A 14,761-nucleotide genomic window follows, 5' to 3' on the forward strand; every position below is an offset into this window, starting at 1 on the left:
CCAAAAACAATAAGTTCAAAACTTATACAAAATCAATAAGTTAAACCAAACTTATACATTTCAAATAATGTCTAGGAATCAATTTACATGCACAAGTAAAGTTGAATCTACACAAACCATGTCCTAGAATTCAAGTCTAGATAGCATATGACGTGTCAAGTCTCCATTATGCAATTTATACACAAAGCAAGAATATTTTACAACAATTGAACAACATTACCATCCTAAGCCACAAGTACTAAATAAGCTAAAATTTAGTAACAAGCTCTCAAGATAAGCAATTGTAATATTCTAACAAGTTATATACCTACACAAGATATATTTATACGAGCTATTCAAGACAATGATATCACCTATCATGCTAAGTCAAATTACCATCTTTAGAGGCTACAAGTACTAATTCTACAACAAGTTAGTAGCATGCTCACAAGGTAATTAAACGGACTACATTTTAGGGAATTATCAACCTATTACATCCAATATCAATTTAAGTGACTAACACACTTAAAACAAAATTAATTAAGCTAATTAATCAATTTTTCTCTAGATTTTCAAACATATCCAAATATCCTCAATTTAACATATGTTAAAGAACTCACCAAGGCCTACTTTAATATCACATTACAAGTTAATTTCATGCTTGATACAACTATGTGAATTAATCTTTTACAAAAAATAAATATTAAATAAGTTTTGCAATTCTTATTCAAATGCCCCAAATTTAATATATGTTACTCAATATATCAAGGCTTAATTTCCTAGCATGCCACAATTTAATTCTAAACTATATACCATCATTAGAATTAAATCCTAAACGAAGAAAATAAATAAATTAAATTCTAAAAACTTGAACAAGGCATGCTCACAAGTTGTATATGCTTATAAAACAATCAATACAACAATAATATAAACCTAAGACATCCCCTACCTCAATTTGAGATGAAAATCTCAAAAGCCCACGAAATGAAACCGCTCCGAATCCGACGAAACTCCTAGGTTTTGTCGGGGACAACACGATCTACATGAACCCCCAAGAAGCCCGATCAAAATCACAACTTGACTTCAAACCCAAACTCAAGAAATGGTCAAAAATGAATTCTAACAAGGGGGAAAGGTAGAGCACGTCGAGGGGAACGATAAACGTTAAGGCCGAAGAGTTTCCACTAAGGAAATCAAGTGGAGGAGAAGAAATAATGAAGGCAAACCCTTAGGCTACCATGGCTGCCGGCCAAAAGGGTGAAGAAGATGATGGAAATCTGACTTTTTGACTTAAGACCCCCTATTTATAGAAAATCTCATAAAGTGCCTCGAAAGGGTCCCGCCGGGTCCGTAAAAGTGAATTTTGAGCAAACGCACTCAAACGGCAAAACTCTGTGAATGAAAAAGCTTCTAAATGATAAAATATGAATAACGGAAGAAACGGCATCAAAAACTGAGTCCCGAGCAGAGAGATATGCCCCAAACAAGTTCGGCGGCAACCGGGTCCAGAAACCCTGAAACTGAAGAAAAATGACTAGAAGGAAATTCTATGAGTACACGACTCGATGAAAAGTAAAAATGAATCCCGTACGAGAATCCAGACTCAAAACAAGACATTTAGCAATAACTTTCATTAATTGCACAATGACCCCTCCAAAAAGTGAAAACAGCACTAATGACCCAGCATGAAAATATCTTCCAAAAATATTTTCTTAAAAACCCCTAAAATAAAATATCTTCAAAAGATATTTACGAAAAACACCCCAAGAAAAGAAAAAAATTCTGAAAAACTGTGCATCTATGCCCCTATAAACACCGGGAGCAACCAGAGTACTTTCTTGCAAAAGTAAAGATACGTATTTCGTGGAAATCACTTAGAATGAAGATACGTGAAGTCAAAAACCAACTCTGAACACAAAGAGTGAGGTTATGCCAACAAAGTGACAAACGGGGAAAAGACAAAATAGGGAAAAGGACAAAACAGAAAAAAGGACGAAAAGTGAATAGTGTTGAAAAACAAAAATGTGGAAATGACTAGGTTCTCAAAGGAAGTTATCAATCCAAAGGAAAGAGTCTTAGAAACCATTTCCGAGCACTCAAGACGACACTAAACGGCGAGAAACCGAACTCAGAAAAGAAATTTCAACGAAAAAAATTCATCCGTAAAATTCTGAGGAAAAAGGAAGGGAAGAAAATGACCGGGTCATTACATTCTTCCATTTTCGGCCACTTCCCTTTAGTAAAATGTCGTAGTGCCTTAGTGTTTATTGTAGTCCTTGGTGAGATCTAAATTTTCCGCTTATTAGAATCTATTTTTGACCATTTTTTAGTTCGGGTTTTGAATTCGGGTTTGGATTTTGGTGGTACCTCCTTGGTGTTTAATGTTCACCTTGTTGTCCTCGACATAACCTAGGAGTATCGTCGGATTCGGAGCACTTTTCTTTCGGTGGGGATTTCAGATTTCATCTCAAATGGAGGTAGGGGATGTTATAGGTTTATATTTTTGTTATCTTGTATGCTATTGGTGCTTATACAAATTGTATGCATGCTTTTGTTCATAATCTAGAATTTAATTTAATTATTTTCTATGTATAAGATTTAATTCACATGGTTATATATGTGATGAAATTAAATTGTGGCATGCTATTAAATTAGGCCTTAATATGTTTATTAACATATATTAAATTGGCAGTATTTGAATAAGTATTGAGTCTTTTATTTAATAATTTTCTTTTATGAAAGTTGAATTCACATGGTTGTAATTAGCGTGAAATCAACTTATAATGTGATATTAAAATAGGCATTGGAATGTTCTTTAACCTATGTTAACCTGAGGACATTTGAAGTTGTTTTAAAATCTAGAGAAAATTAATTAATTATATTTTAAGTGTTTTAGTCACTTAATCGGAGTTTTAACTTGATATTGTTGATGACCATGCTATGTCCCTTAACGTATATGAAATTGAGGCTATTTGGAATTGATTTGAAATCTAGAGAATTTAATTATTTTTATTTAATTAAATTCTATCTAATTGTTCCATGTATTTAATTATGTTTTAGAAGTTATTTCTATGTATAAATCATGGATTTAAACTTGATTATGTTTTAAGCATTGAATAACATGATTGTTATGTTTATATTCATGAGAGCATGTTTCTAGTATTGAATATATTGTTGACTTGTGATTTCATAGTATTATGAATATGAAAAGCTTATTGTGCACTATTGGAAGTTACATTGGTAACTTGTTGCTATGTACTAGTAATATAAGATTCTTACGAATCATTGATATTATTAGTTTTGTAAATTTCTTGTTACAATGTCGTAGAATTAGTGTTTCAAGTTTTCCATGGAGGCATGATTTAAATTGTTAAATAGATGATATTGTAGTGTACACTGTATCACAGTAAAGACTTGACATTATATATGCCATTTTAGAATTAAAACCCTAAGACATGGATTGTGTGGTTTCAACCTACTTGTGCATGGAAGGTGATTTCGTACATTATTTAATTATGTATAAGTTGTCAACGTATTTATTGATTTTGGAGTCACTTGGGACATTGTTACTTTGACATGGCTAGAGTTTGGCTCTAGTACGGGAGGTATGAGGTCTCCCCATTTTATAGTTCGTACTAGGGCGGTATTCCCAGTGGGTTTTGTGACCGGAATAACCATTTAGGTCTTGGTTTTACTCCGAGATTTGATGTCCAAGTTTTCCACTATTTGATTTCGCATTTAATTTCAAGTTGACAATCAATGTTTAATTGTGACTTGTGATTTTGATTGTTGGCGATTTAATGTTGTTAAGTACATTTATGAATTATGATTTTTAATATATCATCACAGTTTTAATGTTGTTAAGTACATTTATGTATTATGATTTTTAATGAATCATCGCAGTTTTATTGTTGTATAGTACATTTATGCATTATGGTTTTTAATGAATCATCGCAGTTTTATTGTTGTATAGTACATTTATGCATTATGGTTTTTAATGAATCATTGTAATTTTGATGTTATTAAGTACATTTATATTTAAATGTTCAAATGTAGCTTAGGAATGATTCTATAGATCCATTTGGAACATTGACGTTAGGTGGCATCACTAGAAGAAAAATAGCTTTTAACAAGGGGTGAAAAATCATTCTACAATGGGCATGGCCCGTTGTGGTATCCCCAGCATGTTGTGGAAAGGAAACTTTCTACAATGGTTCAAAACCGTTGTAGAAGTTGATACTTTGACCACGGGCATTGCCTGTTATAGAAAGTGACCCGTTGTAGAAGGTGTCCTTTCCTACGACGGACGTTGCCCCTCTTAGAAAGTGACCCATTGTAAACATTGTCATTTTCCACAATGATTATTGCTGGTTATAGAAAGTCAATTTTTCTACAATGGGTAAGTAAACCGTTGTAGAAGGTGGAATTTTCTACGACAAACATAGCCTGTCTTATAAATGTAACCTTCCATATCAATTTTTGCCTGTTCTGCTAGGGACTTTGCCCATTGTGAAAAGTGATGTATATAATATATTTTTTTCACCCAAAACAAATATTATGCCTGTTTTTCATGAGATCTAACACAAAAACCTGGCCAATACCCATCACTCATCCAACAACTCATTCCACAAATATTACACAACCAAAACCCCGCCCAAAGCCATATATTTTCATACCAAACCTTGTGCAAATCAACAACTACATATATATTTGATGCATGCAAAAAAATATGTCTAAGCCTTACAAAAAATAAAAAAGGACAAATCCCACCAATCACAAACAAATAAATTTCAAAAAGTTTTGTATTCATTAAAGATTTTAATGTACAATTCCATCATTGTTGACATATATGAATACCCACAAAAAATCAAAATATTAAGGCAATTGCTCACTCTTCTAGGCAACCCAATTGGTCTTGTGTTTTTCTTGTCTTGATATCTTCATTGTAGTGCCCGTCATGATATTCTAATACCCTAAGATGATAATCTTGAACCTGAATAGAGAAAATAGAATTGGGTACAATTAATTAATTTGTTAGAGACAACTAAGGAATGGAAGTAAGTACGTAATGTGCACTTAATATCTAGCATGGTCAGACTATAGAAGAGCAGACAAAATCACATTATGTCAAAATATGAATTTTAATCTATTAATCCATTTTGCAGAACATTGCCACAAAATTATTTTTGACAACCAATGAGAAAGAAGTCTAAAAAGATAGATTGTTGAACAACTCTTTTGATCATCCACTCGGTCCAAAGCAGATTCCATGTTCACTAAACATATGCAAGTCTTTCCCAATCCGAAAGACCCAAAGAATTGTGAATGGACAGCCACTAATGCATTTGAGATTGCACTTAAAATCTCTCACAATGCAAACACCAAGTTTTTAACCTCTCAGGCATGGATCACAGCATGTAAAATCCATAAATCATCACAATCAAAACACAGTTGAGGGAAATAACAAATGAACAATTCAACAAAAAGGAGAATGCTAATATTCTTAGAAACAATGTGACACAGAAAGCGTATATGCTGTTTATGTGAATTATAAATATGTATGTCTAAGTAAAGTTACTCTTGGTTGACATCATAATGACTCGATGAGAACCCCAGGAGCAGCTCCTTAACAAATTCAAATGGTAGATCACAATCCCATAGCTGGAAGGTAAACAAAGAATACCCCAAAAAAAATAGATGAATAAAAAATTGAAAATTAACCAACTAAGAAACTTAAGCATGAAAATAACTGATACTAACTGAAGCATCAACAGCTTAGCCCCTCTACAAGAAAACACACACATATTGACCCAAACATTATAGATTACAGTCTCATATAAACTATCTGTCTACAAATTACCGATGTCCGTACATGTATATGCACGTACACATGTCTATAAGTATGTATTTATCTATAAGATTATCCTTGGAAACAGGGCATCTCCATTATTTCAAAAGTACAAATTAATCCTACAATCCATCAATCCAGATATTTGTATACTCATATTCCAGAATGTTATATAACCTAAGATCATACTCAATATTAGAATTTGATCGATTCAGTTGAAGTAGTGAAACAGTAACTATGTATTTTTTGCAAAGAAAGCAATTTCATATAGAAGCAATCAACAAATAAATATAATCCACAATCAAAATAGCTTGGTCCATGTCACTATGCAGACTAAGTATCCACATCTATAATAGCTTGGTGTAAATTGAATATATTCCAGGATCTCATTTATTTTATCGGATCTGTAAGTAGTAAAATTTATGTTATTGCCTTCTAAATGGTGCATGTGTTCAGCTTAGGCAGAATTTATTTTATTAGTTGCTCTATCTGCTTAAAATTTGTCTACCAATGTGTCAATTAGCTAATTCAATATGTCCAAACTCAAACAGAACCAACATGTTCTTGTAACTCTTTCAAATATCTAAAAAGAAAATTTCCAGATTGTTCAAGTATAATTATACAGTTTCTTTGAAGATGGTTGAAATGACAATAACGAGTTATATTAATAGGCATCACACGAACAACTCCTATCTATCATTTTTCTTCAACAATCAGCCAGACTATAATACAATAAGTAGAGCCAAAATATCCATATCAATTAGAATGTGATATTGGAATCAAAATCAAATGTGATATTCCATATCAAAACCAATTGTGATATTACATGCACTTCTGACTTTTATGAGATGCTACAGAAAAATTCTTTGAATGTTATACAATTGCGTGACCACAAATTAGCTTATTTACAATTTCATGATTAGAATCTTACGTGTAAAGTTTAAATTGTTTAGTTTTCATCTCTTATTAATAGTAGCCACATTTGTAAGCACTTGAGCCTCAAGAACAAGAGCAAAACCCCACACTGTCAATTCTTAAGAGCCTCTTCTGACGACCCTTGAATTTTAATGGCACAACTATGATTTACATAACATTTTAATGCAATCATCATCATTTAAATGGTGTCATTTAGACCAATAAGAACTTCCATTGAATTTCTTCAAACATAGTTATTTAAAAATCCTTACTTTAACATAATTCAATATCTTGAAATCATTTTTGAGATACTACCATTTCAGAATGACTCCATTATGATGAGGAATTTTTCACAAAAAAGCTATGTAAATAGCTAACTGGCCTATTCAAATTCAAGGAAAATCCAAAAATATTCTAAAACCATAGCCTTGAATGAAATCCCACCTCATTTTTGTATCATCCTAAATCATTGTCTATCCATGTGATTCGTGTTCATGAATGAAATTTCAAATAGTGACATGGACTTGAGCTGTTGGGGACACAACTCTCTCCAATTTTTTCCAGAGGTAGGGGGTGATCCAATTAAAAAGCTAATTCAGAAACTTAAAATTACCAAGAAGTCTATTAAAACTTGGAATAGAGAGAAGTTTGGATCTGTTAATGACGTAGTGGTTTCGTGCAGGAAGAATCTTGGGAATTGTCAACATATTTTAGAAGTTGATCCCATGAATGTGGAAGCTATAAAAAAAAAAAGTTACATACCTCAAGCATTATTTAAGCAAAAACTCAGAAATGCAACCTCATCTCAGGCCCTGCATGTAAACCAAATAGTGTATCCCAAAAGAAGAACATCCAGGTATCAAAAAGGATGATAATCTTGAACTTGTAAATAGAGAAAAAAATTGATACCTCAAGCATCATTTAAGCAAAAACTCAGAAATACAAGCTTATCCCACGTTCGGCCCTGCATGTAAACCAAATAGTGTTTTTCATATTGATATATCATTAAAAAAAATTTAAAACGTGCTCAAAAAAGTAATGAATTACTTCCACACTAGTGAATGAGCAGATAAACAAATATATATATGTGTGTGTGTGTGGAGAGAGAACAAAACAAAAAAAGGAAAGATAATCCTATTATTATACAAATCATTGGGAAAAAATCTAGATTTAAAAATATTAATTTAGACTTATGAATTTTGATGAACCTGCTAGACCATGCAATTGTTTCACCCGTCACATGTTCAAGAGTATTGTATGATTGAAGAATTCGGTACATCGGCACGTTGGGTTCAACGACTCCAATGATATATATTTTCCAACATTCAAAACCAAGAGGAACATCATCTATAAGATCATCAGGATCTGTTGAATCAACTTCACCCTTAGAGACAATTACTCATGTCCCATTATAATGCAATAACTCACACTTCTTATAGACAACATCTTCAGTAGGTGGGGCTTGAGGTGGAACATAGGACTGGTTGTTAGCATTTTGTACCTACCATAATATTGAATTGTTGATGAAAAAAAAAAAAAGAAACAAAATAATTAATAATGCTTAAAAAAGAGACTTATTGACTAAGAGTAGTGCATACACACATACATGCTATTGATTATGGAGTTCACTTATCATCAGTGCTTCTATTTGCTGTTGCATTTTTTATTGTATTTTTTGTTGTTGCTGTAACTGTTGTTTTAAGGCTCCAATCGTCCGATCATATTTTCGAGAAACATCATTCCAGGCATTTATTTTTGTCATTGTTACCCCAAACCCTAATGCTCTCACTTTTCCTCGATGTTCAGGACCCATTATATGTTAGATTGCATCATCATGAATTCCTGTACTCTGAGTGGTCCTGGTATATTCTTCCATTTGTTCCTGAAACAATAATATATGTAGAACACACTTTTTAGTTTAATAAGTATATAAATGACCAACTACTTAAGCTAAAAGTAAACATTTGTTACCGCTGCTTCCTTGGCTGTTTCATTTATATAACTTTTATCCTTTCTTTTATGTGCTTTAATCCACACGTCTACTCTTGTAATGGAATCGGGCGCGTCTGACTTTTCTTTCTACATAAGAGTATAACATAATTAAAAGCCTTTAAACATAAACATTTAAACATATTACTAAGATTGATTCTCATAAAATAAAATATAATAAGAACTATGAGAATCAAAATATTACCTCATAGCCATTTTAGTTCAAGTATACTACATTCTCAACATTATCATTTCAGAGGACACAGTGGGCTGTCAACGGCAATTATAGGTTCAGCACTTATGTTTGAGTGCTATAATCATGCTAAACTCTGATTGTCCATCATCTAAGCAGCATTGAATTGATGATTTGGAGTTAAACAAGTTGAATCATGGTCAAAAAAGTGACCATTACAGTTTCAGCTCTGGTAGACCTCACAAACTATGGTTTGTTTAAGTGTTTTCATGCTTGCTATGTGTGCTGTGAGTGTAATACCAGTGTAATTGCAGTGTTCTTTATTATGTATGTGAATAAAACTATTTTGAATACAAGAAAGTGCACAATGAATACAGACTGTTTGGGAGCTGATGTGTTTGACTATTGTGTTGATGGTCATTTGGATAGGTATCCAATTCTTACTATAGCAGAAGACACACACCTTTACTACATCATTTGTGTCAGCAGGCTATGTACCATAAGGAGACCAATCAAGTTGCTTGTCCTTTACATAATTTTTGTTTATAGATTGGGACAGTAAACACAGCCCAAACAAAGTGTGCAACAGCAATCACTAGATAAAGAGATGGGTGTCTCCATTAATAGCCTCAAGCAATCACTGGCATGTATATGTATAAAATTCATATAAATTATTCTATGAAAATTACTTACATTTCTAATAATGATTGACTCATACCAATAATCTCCGGACCATATAATAATTTCTCGCTATTACTACATTAATTATCATGAGACATGCATGCAGGTGATAAAATTGATTATTAAAGGATAAAAAGTTGAAATAGTTAACAATTATCACTTGAAAGTGATTTACTTTTTATTGATCCAGCTTTATTAAACACCTAATAGCAAGTCACAACTCAAAAGTTGAACTAAAAGGTTTGAAGTCAGATGGAAAAAAGAGTAATTAAAGCTACAAACAATTTAGTAATCACATCTTTACAGAACAAATTCAAAATAGTCACATTAAGACCAATTATTCCAATCCTAATTCAGGCCTGTAAACAATAATCCATTTCGAAGACCTGGTTTACAAATGCACAAGCAAGAATTAAGAACTCTGGCACAAGATCAAGATAGAGACTTCATAAAGCAAGAAATACACAATAGAAATGAAGAAGAGTAGTACAAAGGTCCATTTTGATTACATATTTGGACCGGATTACATATTTTTTTGGTACATTAGAAGACTAGGAATACACAATTTCATTGGGTTTAGTAGAAAACTAGATATGGGGACAAACCCCTCAATGGTATACAAAAAAATTCGTTAAACAATAATACGTCACATTTTGATCCAATTTATCATCAGTGATGTATTGAATTGTTTGTGGGGTGGGGGAGGAAAGTGGGGGACTGGGAGTGGAGAGACAGCAAGTCCTAACAAGTTGCAAGTATGCCCAGTGCATGAGGATCTTGTGCCTTAAATTCTCCTACTCTTTGAATGGTAAATCAGTAAACATGCCCAAAACCCATACCTTAGCTAATTCTTCAAGAAGTATTTCCCTCACAAAAGCACCCTACCAAATTTTCAATCAGATCTATAGTTAGTTTCATGATCTATAATAGTCCACAACTATGGAAAAAAAGAAGAAGAAAAAAGCATCAAGATTGTTGTACCTTCTCATTTAATGTAAAATAAACGATTTGCCTGACAACCACCCTGGTATTGTTGTCTTCTACTTGCTTCTTAACTAAAGCCCTCTCTGTTCTGGCACGAAGGGACTACCATAAGATTATTTCAGGTTTTGAGTAAAATTAGCTGGTGGGACTGGAAATCACAAACCAACATTGTTGGAAAAGAAACATAAAAAGGATCTCACTCGCTAGTATGTCAAAATAATTTTTCAAGAAAACAACTAAATTCTTATGAGCAATCTAGAACATTAAAAATAATTACAGTAATGGTTTGACATGAGATTTAAGAGAATGGTAGATGAAAGTACTTTAAAGAAACTAAATATATAAATAAATACAACAAATTGGTGATATGGAAAGAAGTAAACCATCTCCTTATAAGAAATACATCTCAAACCAATGATGGTGACTTATGTTTAGAAACCAAGACCAAACAAGCTGACCACCAAAGTCTTAGCTTGAGTAGAAGAGGTTAAGGGTTCAAGCCCCTATTGGAACGTACGTGTAACTTACATATTGAGAAAAAAAAAATGGAAAAAACAAAAAAACAAAGCAAAACCTGCTTAGTTAATTTCCAGTACTGTGATTTTTATTATCAAATCTTTCACTTTATTGGGTTACTGTTGCATCTTCCAATCTATCATCATATTCTACCAGTTCAACATATATTTACATAAAAAGTAGGGAAAATGGAATTTGAAATTCCAGAGTTATATGTTGTTACCGACATGAATAAATGGCAAAAGGTGCAGATCCCCTATAATGCACCAAAGGGCACAATGCTTTGAACTAACACCCATCAACCCTCCCCCTCCTAACGAGGACGTCTCAACTCAATAATTCTCAAGAAAATATCACTAGCAGCTATTTTTTATACAAATGTTTATAGTTGCTATTTTACCACTCAAAGATTTAATCATTTTCTCTTATCAAGCCTCTTGTAATCATTTGTAAAATTTTAAGCAATACTTCTTTCTAAGAGAATTTAAAGATGCTCATTTACTGCTCGTCAGCAGTACTATGATGTCGTTAAAAGCCTCTTTTTCTCCAGAGATAGAACAATAAAATCTCCAATTACCTAATCAAATCACTGGTCTCATTTAAGCATTCGAACATTCTCATTAGGCAAGAAAAAGCCAACAGTTGACTACTTGAATATTGGTGGCAAGAAAAGTGAAAAGTAAATCATATTAGAGCATTTAAGTTCTTTTGACTCTGTTTTATTTAATTTTTACACATTAGGGCAGCAATACTAACTTCATCATTTATTTAATGATGTCAATTGTTCAAATACCTTCATAGAAAGATGTCCTGAGATGGAAGTTAACGAAGTTCTCTCAATTACAATTTCAGCATACCAATTGTCAATTGGCCATGTCATGTTCAAACCTTCAAACAATTTCAGCATACCAATTATCATGAAAATCCACACAAGGCATAAACAAGTATTGACATTTTTTATAACAAAATTTCATTAGACAATTGTATAAAGGCCAAGAACAACTGTTCAAAAGGCCTACTATCTCTCAATCTATCCACAAAGTCCTCCAAAGATTTACAATACCACCTTTTAACCCAAAAAATACGAAATTCAAGATGGAATGTTTTAGCACCCAAATAAGAGTCTCCATCACCCTCAAAAGACGTCCTATTGACATTTTTTTAAAGGGGATTTAATTCATTATGTTGTGTAGGTTCACTAGATAGTAAGTTTACAACCTTATTAGCAATTTAACACCTCTAGTTATCTACCTCAATCACTTCAAGAGGTTAAGATTACTCTTAAATATTCATAACAGAAACCTGGAACCATTTCCCAGATTATCCTGCCTTCATCAATGGTGTGTGGGAAGATATACGCCAATTGTTGACAGTGTTGATAGCTTACCCAAAAAATAATAATAATAATAAATAATTAAATAAATAAATATATTACATGTCAACCATTCAAATATCAGATATCATTATCCAACAACTGAAATTCAATCACTGAATGAATCATTTTAATACTTATAACATGAATAATGAACATCAACAAAAAAAAAATGTTGGTTTTCCTCCCCACATTTTTATCATCAGTTCTTAAAATTCTTGTACTGTCTAACTCTAGGTTGCAATCTCATTACATATGTAATGGAGTTTACATTTAAAAGCAACATTCCAGGCTCTTCCTTCTATTTTAATATCTCTTCCTTAGGAAGTTCAACAAGTTTCTTCTGCATTTTGTTTATTTAGATACGAGTGTAACACAAAACCAAACCAAAAAAAAAAAAAAAAACAACTCAAATGAGGTTCAGAGAATATGTGCATTAGACTTTAGCATATTTAAAGAGTCTCATCTTTTTTCTTTTTAATAATCACTCTCAAATGCATACATCCAAATTTCAGGAATTGTTTTAATTACAAAGACAGAGACTCCACAAATTGCGAAGGGAACGCAGAAATGATCAAATAGTTAAGTTAAAAAATAGTACCTGTGTTAGAGAGGCTTAGACTAATTCACCATGTTGTGAAAGATAAAAAGAAAAAAAGAAAAAAATTGATGAGAGTTCAGAGAAGGAAGAGATGAGAGTTGAACCAAATATAAATATATAGATTCAGAGAAGAACCGAGAAGAACCGAGATGAACCAAGAACATAGATTACATACCTGGGTTATTTTCCTCTGAAGGTGAAACTCGCGAAATTTGGCCTTAGATAATTAGGGTTTCATATGGATTTTGGTTGATGGATCGATGTGTGCAAAGTGGATTTTGGTTGATGGATCGATGTGTGTGAAATTGGGAGAAATAGACGGTACCTTAAGCTTTTTGGCGCGCTGCTAGAGATTGCTGAAAAAAATGCCGCCATTTTTTCATCAGTCCACCAAAAATTTACTTTTCAGAAAAATAAACCCTATTCTACAAGAGGCCATACGTTCCTGTTATAGAAAGCCCTTTCTACAATGAGCTATCCGGACCTATTCTGGAAAACTACTCTTCTACAAGGGCTTACACGGGCGTGTCGTAGAAAGGACTTTCTACAATGGTTATGCATACCCTTCGTACAAAATGTGTTGTTAAAAGCCCATATTGTTGTAGTGCATGACCCACTTTAGTTGTTTCTGCATTTTAAATTTCAAGTTAATAACTTTAATAATATATATATTGTTGTATTGTATCACATGTTTCTATACTGTTTATTTGCATAAAAATATAATTTATGCTAGAAATGTTTTAAGGTAGCTTAGGATGCTCCCTGGGGTCTCACATTTGACATGGACGCTAAGTGGAATGAATCACAATGATTAAATTATGAAAACTTGTAAAATATTAGGTCTTGCATGCTCCTACCTTCAAGTTAATTTGGAATTTAAGAAATCTGTTGACAAACTTATTTTACACAAGTCCCTTGGGTACGACACCCTTACAAGTAAACCCTATCTATAAAGATTCGTGCACTTGCGAGTGGTATATATAAATCTCACAACAGGTGATCAAGTCCGAGCATAGATCCGAGGGATACCAAACAATTAAAGTATTTAAACAAGCATAAAATACTAAAGAAATAAGAATAAAAATAAAGGCTGAAAGAAATCTAAAATAAAAATCCTTAAAATTAAATAATTATAATCTAATACCTCCAATATTATTACAACTCGGGAATCCATCAAGTGGACCCCTAATAATATCCCAACTGGAAAATAACATAAATGAACTGAAATGAAATCCAAAACTAAAGCATAAATAAAAGTCATACATCGTCGGAAGAGTGAGTGATTGTCTCTGCTCATCACGATCAAGTTCTAAGCCTGGAACTATCGAACACCTGAGAAAAATAATAGTGGGTCAGGCCCACAAGTAAGTTTTACTCTACTACAATTCAAGCAAAGACCCGATACATATGTATATCCTAGACAACTCAACAATAGCTAAATAGTCCATATATGTATAAGTACACACTATAGGACGCTTACTAGTCCATAGGTCTTTCTCAATCTGAATAGAAGGTAACATACAATTCTCACATAACGTGGGTATGTATACCTAGACCTACCAGGGGACCAGGTGTCTATTATGCTCAGTTATCCATCCTAAGTGATATACGCACCCTAACCATGATCCTAAGACTCAAGCTCATATCATGGTACCATAATTATATATATATATATATATATAT

General features: G+C 32.7%; 1 long non-coding RNA gene across 14 annotated transcripts; it reads right to left on the bottom strand.

The window, feature by feature from the left end:
• Nucleotides 1-4,750: 4,750 nt before the first annotated feature.
• On the bottom strand, nucleotides 4,751-13,629 carry LOC132277501 (uncharacterized). 14 transcript variants are annotated; one of them, XR_009471026.1, is made up of 8 exons: nucleotides 13,254-13,629; nucleotides 13,079-13,098; nucleotides 10,587-10,672; nucleotides 10,445-10,486; nucleotides 8,714-8,821; nucleotides 8,349-8,624; nucleotides 7,505-8,243; nucleotides 4,751-4,972 (listed from the first exon to the last, which is right to left on the bottom strand). It is a non-coding gene; the product is annotated as an uncharacterized LOC132277501 (long non-coding RNA). The 14 variants fall into 14 exon arrangements; XR_009471023.1 differs by having other exon boundaries at nucleotides 10,587-10,677; XR_009471025.1 differs by having other exon boundaries at nucleotides 10,587-10,691.
• Between the last annotated feature and the right edge of the window lie 1,132 nt (nucleotides 13,630-14,761).

This window comes from Cornus florida, unplaced genomic scaffold, assembly GCF_030987335.1.
Source record: "Cornus florida cultivar Cherokee Brave unplaced genomic scaffold, ASM3098733v1 CherokeeBrave_3.0.0_Hap2_Chr10, whole genome shotgun sequence".
Lineage (NCBI taxonomy): Eukaryota > Viridiplantae > Streptophyta > Magnoliopsida > Cornales > Cornaceae > Cornus > Cornus florida.